Here is a 15,018-nt window from a genome sequence, read left to right as displayed (position 1 = left end):
GAACAGATTCGCACCACGGTTAAAAAAAATATATTTATTTTATTTAATATTTTAATAATTCGCGGGTAAATTTATTTTAATAACATAAAAACATGCCTCGACTCTAAAGATGGGTTGTCTGAAAATTTCAAATAAATTGGTTACGTAGAAATATGGTTTTATTCGTTTGGAACGAACCAAATTTACATATATATATATATATATATATATATATATATATATAAATTTCATGATTTTCTTGGGGATACAAAACTTTATTAAGGCAATCATAAAGGGAAGACGTATCCCTTCGGAATTCATTTTATATTAAAAAAAGACCGAGGAGAAAAAGGAAAATTGATAGCGACTAAAAAATAAAAGTAGGGAAATAGAAAAAAAAATGAAAACGAGTCAATTGACATGCTTCGCCCTCACTCATCAAAATTGGAATCGAGGGATTTATTTTTTAGTAATTTGTCTTCCTTAATGATAAAATCTAAAAAAAGAGACGGGAGCAAGAGCAATCGTATGGGGATGAATTTTAGAGGCTAATCACGTTCAAACCCAACAAGCAGTCCTTTTGCTTACAAAGGGAAGGCTTCCTAAGGCGAACGTGAACAGTCTCCAAGACTTTTAGATGATATACGGAGTGAGTTCGACTCAATACGGAGAAAGAGTCGATGCTGAAGTTTGTTGCACAATCCCGATATTTAATAAAGTGTTCCGTTATAACGGATCCATATGTGTTGTTTACAGCGTCGGTAGGTAGGAATGTTCCATTCCTGATTTTACTCGGTACATGTTGTTGTATGCGACTTACCAATTTTAAAGACGTTCGACCTACGTAGTCAGCACCGCAACCACATTTAAATGAATAAATAACATTACTAATATGATGGGGGGGGGGTAGAACATCTTTTTTATTGGAAGCCATTAATGGTTTTGTATTATACACAACACGAACATTTGAAGAAAAATAACATCCTTCAACAGTTGAACTAATTTGTTTGGTAAATTTTTCATTTACTTTCCCCAACCACGACAATCGAATATAAACCGTTCACTGTAATATCTTTGAGTGATGTTGACAAGAAAAAATAGAGTTGTGACTGGTACCTGTTGCAGTGTAGCTGAAGTTTTCGTATCCGGTGAAAAATCGCCTGCAGTCGCATAGATATTTACAACTAGATGTGTTCACTTTAGGACTAACTATAAAGTACCCGGCCTGATTTCAGTTTCTTGGTTTATGATCAGGACATGTTCTTTTTAGAAAATAGCTACATTTGTACGGTCTACAACAGTATCGGTTTGCGCCTTCTGTTTGACTCTTCGTGGCCTAGAACAAGAAAAGTTTCCTTTTAATTTGTTTTCCAAGGCATGGGCGTCTGTTGTACTTTTTATTTTCGTTTTGCAAAAATTAGTGCTTGGCTCGTCCCATAATTTAAATTTATGAATACAGTCCAAGCCTAATAAGTAAGTGGTATTCCTTGACATATAAGCTTTTGTTTTGTTTTTCCCAATAATGTGATGTTCGCTAAAAATTCACCTTCGAAGTTAATTTGCGTACCGTTAACGATCTTTGCTGTTTGCGTCTTCTCAGCATTGTGTCTTTATTCCATTTCTTCCAGGTAATTAAATGCCCAATTGAAAGTCTCAACCCGAATCGAATTGCATTTTTATTTCTGTATAATGAATTATATAGTCACATCTTTTCGCAGCCCCTCTTCGTTATTTTCAGTCTCCACCAAACACACTAGTGTTTTGTATTTAATTTTATTTCTGCCATGAGTACCTTTGTGTCCTTTTTTTACATATTAAACATTTTCTTGATAATATGAACAGTCCTTAACCCAATGCAAATTACCACTTAGATTACACGGAGACGAGATTTTTCTTTCTTCAAATTCTTTCTTAGCTATGTGTCGATATGTGTGTACTTTTTCCCTAACTTTTGTTTTATTTTCTACGTGCTTTTTTAATTGTCTCACTGCTTTTTAATTGTCTCACTGTTTTTTAATTGTCTCACTGTTTTTTTAATTGTCTGTTTTAGTTATCTATCCGACCCCAGCTTCAATATCCATCGAGTCTTTTTAAATATTTTCTATTTTCTGGCAGTCTTTGGTTAACTTTTGTTTCATTTCTAATTTTGTTATGACACGCCTCCTAATTTCTGCATCTCAACCAGAAATCAGTCCTTGCACAAACTCTAAACATTTAAAATTGTCTGCATTGAGGTGTCCAAGTTTGAATTCACTGCTTATTTACCATGGTTGCGCACGTTGCGAAATCATTCTTCTGCAAATCAGACATGACCAACGCTTATGGAATAAAGAGATTTAGGACTAAATGTTTCTGTAAGAAGTTCTACCGTCTCGGTAATTTTAATAATTGTTTTATCTACTTTGTAAGGCGTACATCCTTGTATGATGGGTAAAATACAAAATTTCCGGAAATTTATCAAAACCCTGTTCGAATAAACATCTTAAATGGGGTGTAGCGCATAACAAAAAACATCTGAACTGAGGTATTGAACGTGACAAAAAAATTTGAAATGAAGTGTTGGACATGACAAAAAGAGTTGAAATGAGGTGTCGGACATGAAAAAAAACAGCTGAAATGAGGTGTTGGACGTGACAAAAAACATGTGAACTGAGGTGTTGGACATTACAAAAAACAGCTGAAATGAGATGTTGGACATGATAAAAAACAGCTGAAATGAGGTGTCGGGCATAAGAAAAAACATCTTTAAAAATGACATGACAAAAAACATCGGTAATGAGGTGTAGGGCATAACAAAAGTATTTGACGTTATGTGTAGAACATAATAAAAATATCTGAAATGAGGTGTAGAACGAGACAAAAAAATAAATTCGTCCACCGATAATAATACCGCATTTTCACAAGACTTAATATTGAATGCGATTGATAATTTCTGCTTGACCTTAAGAAGGTAAATCATTTAAAGCATATTTTCGTCAGTATGAAGATTTCTTTAGTATCGACTGCAAATAATGGTCGAACCAAAAAGTTTAATATTACGGAAACTAGAGAGGGCCGAATATAACAAATTTGTGGATATGATTTAACCACGTAAAGCGTAAGAACATCAAAATATCTTAAATGAGATGGAGAACATAACAAAAAAATCTGAGATGAGGTGAGGGAATAACAAAAAACGTCTGAAGTGAGGTGTACAACATGACAAAAACATCAAAAATGAGGTGTAGGGCATGACAAAAAACATCTGAAATGAGGTGTAGGACATGACAAAAGACATCTGAAATGAGGTGTAGGACATGACAAAAGACATCTGAAATGAGGTGTAGGACATGACAAAAAAATCAAAAATGAGGTGTAGGACATGACAAAAGACATCTGAAATAAGGTGTAGGACATTACAAAAAACATCTGAAGTGAGGTGTAGGACATGACAAAAAAATCAAAAATGAGGTGTAGGACATGACAAAAGACATCTGAAATAAGGTGTAGGACATTACAAAAAACATCTGAAATTAGGTGTAGGACATGACAAAAAAATCAAAAATGAGGTGTAGGACATGACAAAAGACATCTGAAATAAGGTGTAGGACATTACAAAAAACATCTGAAATTAGGTGTAGGACATGACAAAAACATCAAAAATGAGGTGTAGGACATGACAAAAGACATCTGAAACAAGGTGTAGGACATTACAAAAAACATCTGAAGTGAGGTGTAGGACATGACAAAAAAATCAATAATGAGGTGTAGGACATGACAAAAGACATCTGAAATAAGGTGTAGGACATTACAAAAAACATCTGAAATGAGGTGTAGGACATGACAAAAAAATCAAAAATGAGGTGTAGGACATGACAAAAGACATCTGAAATAAGGTGTAGGACATTACAAAAAACATCTGAAATGAGGTGTAGGACATGACAAAAAAATCAAAAATGAGGTGTAGGACATGACAAAAGACATCTGAAATAAGGTGTAGGACATTACAAAAAACATCTGAAATTAGGTGTAGGACATGACAAAAACATCAAAAATGAGGTGTAGGACATGACAAAAGACATCTGAAATAAGGTGTAGGACATTACAAAAAACATCTGAAGTGAGGTGTAGGACATGACAAAAAAATCAAAAATGAGGTGTAGGACATGACAAAAGACATCTGAAATAAGGTGTAGGACATTACAAAAAACATCTGAAATGAGGTGTAGGACATGACAAAAGACATCTGAAATGATGTGTAGGACATTACAAAAGACATCAAAAATGAGGTGTAGGACATAACAAAAAATATATGAAATGCGGTGTTGGACATTGATTGAGATTGTCGGACTAACTTCCTCATCTTGGTTGTTATAGTCACAACGTTTCGGCCGTTTTGCCCTGCGGCCTTCATCAGGTGTCTTGTATCGAACTGGGGAACCGTTTGTTAGGAGTCTCGAACCCAACCCTTTATTATTATTACGAGAGTACCGTGGTCGGACTCCAGCTAGGTTCTGAGACATAGTTGCTGATTCTGTGTTTTTAATATTACTTTTCACTGCCTTCGTTCAGGATGAGGTGTTGGACATTACAAAAAACATCTAACATGGGGTGTAGGACATGACAAAAACATCTAAAATTAGGTGTAGGGCATTACAAAAACATCTGAAATAAGGTGTCGGACATTACAAAAAACATCTAAACTGGGCTGTAGGGCATAACAAAAACATCTGACATGAGGTGTAGAACATAACAAAAAACATCTGAAATGAGGTGTTGGAGATGATAAAAACAGCTGAAATGAGGTATAGGACATGACAAAAAAAATCTGAAATGACGTGTTGGATATGACCAAAAAAATATGGAATAAGGTGAAGGAGATGACAAAAAACATCTAACATGGGGTGTAGGACATGACAAAAATATATGAAATGATGTGTAGGACATTACAAAACATATCTGAAATTATGTGTTGGACATTAAAAGAAAATCTGAAATGAGGTGTAGGACATAACAAAAAACATCTGAAATAAGGTGTAGGACATTACAAAAAACATCTGAAATGAGGTGTAGGACATAACAAAAAACATCTGAAATGAGGTGTTGGACATTACAAAAAACATCTGAAATAAGGTGTTGGACATTACAAAAAACATCTGAAATAAGGTGTAGGACATGACAAAAAACATCTGAAATAAGGTGTAGGACATGACAAAAAACATCTGAAATAAGGTGTTGGACATTACAAAAAACATCTGAAATAAGGTGTTGGACATTACAAAAACATCTGAAATGAGGTGTTGGACATTACAAAAAACATCTGAAATGAGGTGTTGGACATTACAAAAAACATCTGAAATAAGGTGTTGGACATTACAAAAAACATCTGAAATGAGGTGTTGGACATTACAAAAAACATCTGAAATAAGGTGTAGGACATGACAAAAAACATCTGAAATGAGGTGTAGGACATTACAAAAAATATCTGAAATGAGGTGTAGGACATTAAAAAAAACATCTGAAATGAGGTGTAGGACATTACAAAAAAACATCTGAAATGAGGTGTAGGACATAACAAAAAACATCTGAAATGAGGTGTTGGACATTACAAAAAACATCTGAAATAAGGTGTTGGACATTACAAAAAACATCTGAAATGAGGTGTTGGACATTACAAAAAACATTTGAAATGAGGTGTTGGACATTTCAAAAAAACATCTGAAATAAGGTGTTGGACATTACAAAAAACATCTGAAATGAGGTGTAGGACATGACAAAAAACATCTGAAATGAGGTGTTGGACATTACAAAAAACATCTGAAATGAGGTGTTGGACATTACAAAAAACATCTGAAATAAGGTGTTGGACATTACAAAAAACATCTGAAATGAGGTGTTGGACATTACAAAAAACATCTGAAATGAGGTGTTGGACATTTCAAAAAAACATCTGAAATAAGGTGTTGGACATTACAAAAAACATCTGAAATGAGGTGTAGGACATGACAAAAAACATCTGAAATGAGGTGTTGGACATTACAAAAAACATCTGAAATGAGGTGTTGGACATTACAAAAAACATCTGAAATAAGGTGTTGGACATTACAAAAAACATCTGAAATGAGGTGTTGGACATTACAAAAAACATCTGAAATGAGGTGTTGGACATTACAAAAAACATCTGAAATGAGGTGTTGGACATTACAAAAAACATTTGAAATGAGGTGTTGGACATTACAAAAAACATTTGAAATGAGGTGTTGGACATTACAAAAAACATCTCAAATAGGGTGTAGGGCATAACAAAAACATCTGAAATGAGGTGTAGGACATTACAAAAAACATCTCAAATAGGGTGTAGGGCATAACAAAAACATCTGAAATGAGGTGTAGGACATGACAAAAAACATCTGAAATGAGGTGTTGGACATTACAAAAAAATCAAAAATAAGGTGTTGGACATTACAAAAAACATCTGAAATGAGGTGTTGGACATTACAAAAAACATCTGAAATGAGGTGTTGGACATTACAAAAAACATCTGAAATGAGGTGTTGGACATTACAAAAAACATTTGAAATGAGGTGTTGGACATTACAAAAAACATCTGAAATGAGGTGTAGGACATTACAAAAAACATCTGAAATGAGGTGTAGGACATTACAAAAAACATCTGAAATGAGGTGTTGGACATTACAAAAAACATCTGAAATGAGGTGTAGGACATTACAAAAAACATCTGAAATAAGGTGTTGGACATGACAAAAAACATCTGAAATGAGGTGTTGGACATTACAAAAAACATCTGAAATAAGGTGTTGGACATTACAAAAAACATCTGAAATGAGGTGTTGGACATTACAAAAAACATCTGAAATGAGGTGTTGGACATTACAAAAAACATCTGAAATAAGGTGTAGGACATTACAAAAAACATCTGAAATGAGGTGTAGGACATGACAAAAAACATCTGAAATGAGGTGTTGGACATTACAAAAAACATCTGAAATGAGGTGTTGGACATTACAAAAAACATCTGAAATAAGGTGTTGGACATTACAAAAAACATCTGAAATGAGGTGTTGGACATTACAAAAAACATTTGAAATGAGGTGTTAGACATTAAAAAAAACATTTGAAATGAGGTGTTGGACATTACAAAAAACATCTCAAATAGGGTGTAGGGCATAACAAAAACATCTGAAATGAGGTGTAGGACATTACAAAAAACATCTCAAATAGGGTGTAGGGCATAACAAAACATCTGAAATGAGGTGAAGGACATGACAAAAAACATCTGAAATGAGGTGTTGGACATTACAAAAAACATCTGAAATGAGGTGTTGGACATTACAAAAAACATCTGAAATAAGGTGTTGGACATTACAAAAAACATCTGAAATGAGGTGTTGGACATTACAAAAAACATCTGAAATGAGGTGTTGGACATTACAAAAAACATCTGAAATGAGGTGTTGGACATTACAAAAAACATTTGAAATGAGGTGTTGGACATTACAAAAAACATTTGAAATGAGGTGTTGGACATTACAAAAAACATCTCAAATAGGGTGTAGGGCATAACAAAAACATCTGAAATGAGGTGTAGGACATGACAAAAAACATCTGAAATAAGGTGTTGGACATTACAAAAAACATCTGAAATGAGGTGTTGGAAATTACAAAAAACATCTGAAATGAGGTGTTGGACATTACAAAAAACATCTGAAATGAGGTGTTGGACATTACAAAAAACATCTGAAATAAGGTGTTGGACATTACAAAAAACATCTGAAATGAGGTGTTGGACATTACAAAAAACATCTGAAATGAGGTGTTGGACATTACAAAAAACATCTGAAATGAGGTGTTGGACATTACAAAAAACATTTGAAATGAGGTGTTGGACATTACAAAAAACATCTGAAATGAGGTGTAGGACATTACAAAAAACATCTGAAATGAGGTGTAGGACATTACAAAAAACATCTGAAATGAGGTGTTGGACATTACAAAACACATCTGAAATGAGGTGTAGGACATTACAAAAAACATCTGAAATAAGGTGTTGGACATGACAAAAAACATCTGAAATGAGGTGTTGGACATTACAAAAAACATCTGAAATAAGGTGTTGGACATTACAAAAAACATCTGAAATAAGGTGTTGGACATTACAAAAAACATCTGAAATGAGGTGTTGGACATTACAAAAAACATTTGAAATGAGGTGTTGGACATTACAAAAAACATTTGAAATGAGGTGTTGGACATTACAAAAAACATCTCAAATAGGGTGTAGGGCATAACAAAAACATCTGAAATGAGGTGTAGGACATTACAAAAAACATCTCAAATAGGGTGTAGGGCATAACAAAAACATCTGAAATGAGGTGTAGGACATGACAAAAAACATCTGAAATGAGGTGTTGGACATTACAAAAAACATCTGAAATGAGGTGTTGGACATTACAAAAAACATCTGAAATAAGGTGTTGGACATTACAAAAAACATCTGAAATGAGGTGTTGGACATTACAAAAAACATCTGAAATGAGGTGTTGGACATTACAAAAAACATCTGAAATGAGGTGTTGGACATTACAAAAAACATTTGAAATGAGGTGTTGGACATTACAAAAAACATTTGAAATGAGGTGTTGGACATTACAAAAAACATCTCAAATAGGGTGTAGGGCATAACAAAAACATCTGAAATGAGGTGTAGGACATTACAAAAAACATCTCAAATAGGGTGTAGGGCATAACAAAAACATCTGAAATGAGGTGTAGGACATGACAAAAAACATCTGAAATGAGGTGTTGGACATTACAAAAAACATCTGAAATTAGGTGTTGGACATTACAAAAAACATCTGAAATAAGGTGTTGGACATTACAAAAAACATCTGAAATGAGGTGTTGGACATTACAAAAAACATCTGAAATGAGGTGTTGGACATTACAAAAAACATTTGAAATGAGGTGTTGGACATTACAAAAAACATTTGAAATGAGGTGTTGGACATTACAAAAAACATTTGAAATGAGGTGTTGGACATTACAAAAAACATCTCAAATAGGGTGTAGGGCATAACAAAAACATCTGAAATGAGGTGTAGGACATTACAAAAAACATCTCAAATAGGGTGTAGGGCATAACAAAAACATCTGAAATGAGGTGTAGGACATGACAAAAAACATCTGAAATGAGGTGTTGGACATTACAAAAAACATCTGAAATAAGGTGTTGGACATTACAAAAAACATCTGAAATGAGGTGTTGGACATTACAAAAAACATCTGAAATGAGGTGTTGGACATTACAAAAAACATCTGAAATGAGGTGTTGGACATTACAAAAAACATTTGAAATGAGGTGTTGGACATTACAAAAAACATCTCAAATAGGGTGTAGGGCATAACAAAAACATCTGAAATGAGGTGTAGTACATTACAAAAAACATCTCAAATAGGGTGTAGGGCATAACAAAAACATCTGAAATGAGGTGTAGGACATTACAAAAAACATCTGAAATGAGGTGTTGGACATTACAAAAAACATCTGAAATGAGGTGTTGGACATTACAAAAAACATCTGAAATAAGGTGTTGGACATTACAAAAAACATCTGAAATGAGGTGTTGGACATTACAAAAAACATCTGAAATGAGGTGTTGGACATTACAAAAAACATCTGAAATGAGGTGTTGGACATTACAAAAAACATTTGAAATGAGGTGTTGGACATTACAAAAAACATTTGAAATGAGGTGTTGGACATTACAAAAAACATCTCAAATAGGGTGTAGGGCATAACAAAACATCTGAAATGAGGTGTAGGACATTACAAAAAACATCTCAAATAGGGTGTAGGGCATAACATAAACATCTTAAATGAGGTGTAGGACATGACAAAAAACATCTGAAATGAGGTGTTGGACATTACAAAAAACATCTGAAATGAGGTGTTGGACATTACAAAAAACATCTGAAATAAGGTGTTGGACATTACAAAAAACATCTGAAATAAGGTGTTGGACATTACAAAAAACATCTGAAATGAGGTGTTGGACATTACAAAAAACATCTGAAACGAGGTGTTGGACATTACAAAAAACATTTGAAATGAGGTGTTGGACATTACAAAAAACATTTGAAATGAGGTGTTTGACATTACAAAAAACATCTCAAATAGGGTGTAGGGCATAACAAAAACATCTGAAATGAGGTGTAGGACATTACAAAAAACATCTCAAATAGGGTGTAGGGCATAACAAAAACATCTGAAATGAGGTGTAGGACATGACAAAAAACATCTGAAATGAGGTGTTGGACATTACAAAAAACATCTGAAATAAGGTGTTGGACATTACAAAAAACATCTGAAATGAGGTGTTGGACATTACAAAAAACATCTGAAATGAGGTGTTGGACATTACAAAAAACATCTGAAATGAGGTGTTGGACATTACAAAAAACATTTGAAATGAGGTGTTGGACATTACAAAAAACATTTGAAATGAGGTGTTTGACATTACAAAAAACATCTCAAATAGGGTGTAGGGCATAACAAAAACATCTGAAATGAGGTGTTGGACATGACAACAAAACATCTGAAGAAGAGAATGTTCGATAGGCTCAAGACATATTGTTACCGATTACATAAACTAAACTAGGCTCTTACCTTAAGCCTTAACCCAAACCCTAACCCTGGTCTTCCCCTAAATTATTTTTTAATCACATAAGAAAACTGTTTTACTTGTTTGCACGCAAAAATTAAACATTATTAATTCATAAACTTATGGTAATTTGTTTTTATATTTTATTGTGTTGTTTTTCCATTTTTTTGTTGTAATTCGTATGAAATGAATGTTGCTATCATCTGTTTTCTAGTGATTTTAAGATTTGCACGGCGTCGTTTGGCATATTCCATCGTTTTATATCAGGTGTGGTGCAGTTCCGAGCAGACATTTACAGAAATCTGGTACGTAGTACGCACTACTTTTTTTTGCGAAAAATGAAATGCATTTTCAATAGATTCAAATTAAAATCAAATAATTCATCTATATAAATAAAACAGTAGACGTATGTGTGTGTAACTATCTAACAGATAATCTCTTAAACTACTGGTCACATAGCACTGAAATTCTCAGGAAATAATACTCATGCACCAATGGTGGTTTATAGCGAATAATATCATTGCTTACATGCCTGTATATCGCATACACACATCGGCAAATTTACATGTAAAATGTTCATTACGCATTAGGTGACATTTTGTTTTTGTGCGCATGCGCGTTCTTTCGTTTTTTTTTTTTTTTTTCTCAGGCTGGAACGCTCGGTTCTTTTTAATTTCAATTCTAACTAATTAAACTAACTCATTTTTTTTATGGTTTTGTATTTAAAAAAAAAAAAAAAAACGAAATCAGGCGTACATTTTACTCGCGGTTTGAAATTTGTAAATATGAAAACAAACCTATTAATCTTTTTTACGATCTCATATTTACTTAATTTTATACATTATTTTAAGACAGAGGAGGGGGGATGATACACGGAATAAGAACAGTGCTGAAATAATAACGTTATTATTTAGAAAGACATTCTTAATATGGGAAGGGGACGGTATTATTTAAATTATTCTGTACTTTCACCTAACAATTTATTAAATAAGAAACTGACATGTATTATCTCTAGTATCTTTAGTATTAGTTAACATTAGGATCCGTTTCTCAATCCAATTTCTTGATTAGTTTTTTGTGAAGCAAGTGTTGCCTAATTAATAACTGCACTTTGAAATATTTATTTTTTGAGTAGCATGAATTTTAAATAAGGTGCTTCTACAGTGTAGTACGCATATTTAAAAAATACAAACAATAATAAAATCATGTATTTCGAAAACCTGCTGAGTAATTTTCCGGAAGTGACGTCATGTGTGGATGATGGGGGGGGACAAGCACGATTATGTTGCTTTAAAAAGTACTCTGGAGGCTGCCAGGGATTACCAAACTTTTTTTTTTTTTTTTTTAGGTGAGGTTGGGGTGTGGTGAATTAGTGCCTGTTCATTCTTCCAAGCATTACCACCACTTTTTCTGTTTATGGAGAGGGACCCAGTTGATGATTTCGCTGAAATGCTATGTCAGGACAGATACTACACTTTGATCTTAGCCAAAAGGCCAAGTAAGCGTAATATAATTTTCTACCAGGCATTACCTCCTCCAAAAATAAAAAATACAAAATAACCGACACAGCATATATTTTAAGAGGTGGGGAGGGGAATATGGAGTAAGCCCCGGTAATGGCTGAAGCAGCAGTTTATGATCTCAAAAATAGTTTATTTTATATATATTTTAAAAGGAGTAGGAATACGGAGTCAGGCCCGGAAACGGCTGAAGTAGTTTACGATCTCAAAATTACTTTATGTAATATTAAAAGCTGAAACAGTCTACGATTTACACATTACATTATTTCCTGTATGTTTTTAAAACAGTGAGGTGGGGGATATAAAATCAGTCCAGGAAATGGCCGAAACCGTTTCAAGTTAAACATTACTATATTTCATTCATATTTTTAACAGTGGCGTGGGGCTTACAGAGTTGGTCCCGGAAATAACTGCAACATTTTACATATTAATTTTAGACATTAATTTATTTAATGTATATTTATAACAGTGTGGTGGAGGATAAGAAGTCAGTGCCGGAAATGGTTGAAACAGTTTATGATTTAAACATTACTTTATTTCATGTATATTTTTAACAGAGCTTATGACATAGTTGTTATTTTCGTAAAGGGGAGGCGATAATGTGGGTGAAATTATGAAAAATGATTGTCTAAATTAGTAACATATCCAAGAATTATGAAAATTGATGAAATGTGAGTTAATTGATTGGTGTTTTTTTAATGAAATAATCGGCGCAGACAATACCTCAAAGTTATTATTTTCGTAAGGGGGCGGGTTAAATGTGGGTTAAAATTATTTTAAAAAAGCGACTGTCGAAATTAGTAACATATCCAAGAATCATGAAAATGATGAAATGTGAATTAATCGATTGGTGTGTTCGTAATGAAATAATAAGCCCAGACAAAATATCAGAGTTATTATTTTCGCAAGGATGGGGGCATTATGTTGGTTACAATTATAAAAAATGATTGTCAAAATGAGTAACATATCCAAGAATTATGAAAAATGATGAAATGTGAGTTAATTGATTGGTATTTTTTACGAAATAATCGACCTAGACAATATATCAAAGTTATTATTTTCGTAAGGGGGGGTCCAAATGTGGGTTAAAATTATTAAAAAATCGATTGTCGAAATTAGTAACATATCCAAGAATTATGAAAAATGATGAAATATGAATTAATCGATTGGTGTGTTCGTAATGAAATAATAAACCCAGACAAAATATCAGAGTTATTATTTTCGCAAGGATAGGGGCATTATGTTGGTTACAATTATAAAAAATGATTGTCAAAATGAGTAACATATCCAAGAATTATGAAAAATGAATAAATGTGAGTTGATTGGTATTTTTTAACGAAATAATCGACACAGACAATATATAAAAGTTATTATTTCCGCAAGGGGGTTGCGATAATGTGGGTTACTATTATGAAAAATGTTTTTCGAAATTAGTAACATATCCAAGAATCATGAAAAATGATGAAATGTGAATAAATCGATTGATGTGTTTTTAATGAAATAAATAACTCAGACAATATATCAAAGTTATTATTTTTGTAAGGGAGGCGGGTGAAAATGTAGGTTATAATTATGAAAAATGATTGTTGAAATTAGTAACATATCCAAGAATTATGAAAAATCATAAAATGTTAATTCATTGATTGGTGCGTTTGTAACAAAATAATCGGCCCAGACAATATATCAAAGTTATTTTTTTCGTAAAGGGTAAAGCGATAATGTATGTTACAATTATAAAAAATAATTACCTAAATTAGTAACACATCCAAGAATTATGAAAAATGGTGAAATGTGAGTTAATTGATTGGTGTGTTTGTAATGAAATAATCGGCATAGACAATATATCAAAGTTGTGATTTTCGTAAGGGATGGCTAGAATGTGGGTTAAAATTACGAAAAATCATTATCGAAATTAGTAACAATTATGAAAAATGATGAAATGTGAGTTAATTGATATGTCTGTTTGTAATGAAATAATCGACCCAGACAATACATCAAAGTTATTATTTCAGTAAGGAGTAGGCGACAACATTGATTACAAATATCAAAAATGATTGTCGAAATTAGTAACATATCCAATAATTATTAACAATAAATCGATTGGTGTGTTTGTAATGAAATAAACAACCCAGATAATATATCAAAGTTATTATTTTCGTAAGGGGGGTCATAATATTGGTTAAAATTATAAAAAATGATTGTCGTGATTGTCGAAATTAGTAATATATATAAGAATTATGAAAAATGATGAAATGTAAATTGATTGATTATGCGTTTGTAATGAATAAATCGGCCCAGACTATATATTAAAGTTATTATTTTCGTGAGGGGGGTGCGATAATGTCGATTAAAATTATGAAAAATGATTGTCGAACTTAGTAGCATATACAAGAATTATGAAAAATGATGAAATGTGAGTTAATTGATTAGTGTGTTTATAATGAAATAATCAACCAAGACAATACATCAATTTTAGTATTTTTCATAAGAGGGGGGGGCGATAATGTGGGTTAAAATTATGAAAAATGATTGTCGAAATAAGTAACATATCCAAGAATTTATAAAAAAAAATGCAATGTAAGTTAATTGATTGGTCTGTTTGTAATGAAATAATAAGCCAGACAATTTATCAGTTTCTGTAGGTGATGAACAATATATTTCTGAATTTTCAATTTTAACTTCTGGGAATGACGTCACAGTTGTAGTGGTGAGTAGAAAGACACATAATTATGTTGCTTTTTAACGTGCTCTGGAGTTCTCTATGAATTAACAAACCTTCAGTTTTGACGTGAGGCTGGAGAGAATAATGTCCATTTTGGGATCGTGCAATCTCTCACAATGTCATATTCCAAATATAT

General features: G+C 32.7%; 1 long non-coding RNA gene across 1 annotated transcript in view; it reads left to right on the top strand.

The window, feature by feature from the left end:
• Positions 1 to 15,018, top strand: part of LOC145254549 (uncharacterized) — an 80,700-nt gene that overhangs the window by 45,019 nt on the left and 20,663 nt on the right. Inside the window, exon 3 of the long non-coding RNA XR_013863767.1 lies at positions 10,855 to 10,945. This is a non-coding gene — a long non-coding RNA (uncharacterized LOC145254549). The remainder of the gene's footprint in view (positions 1 to 10,854; positions 10,946 to 15,018) is intronic.

This window comes from Euprymna scolopes, chromosome 30, assembly GCF_053919585.1.
Source record: "Euprymna scolopes isolate OS-2025 chromosome 30, ASM5391958v1, whole genome shotgun sequence".
NCBI classification, from domain to species: Eukaryota; Metazoa; Mollusca; class Cephalopoda; order Sepiida; family Sepiolidae; genus Euprymna; species Euprymna scolopes.
Note: the sequence above shows the minus strand (reverse complement) of the source record. Positions and strands in the feature narration are given on the sequence as shown.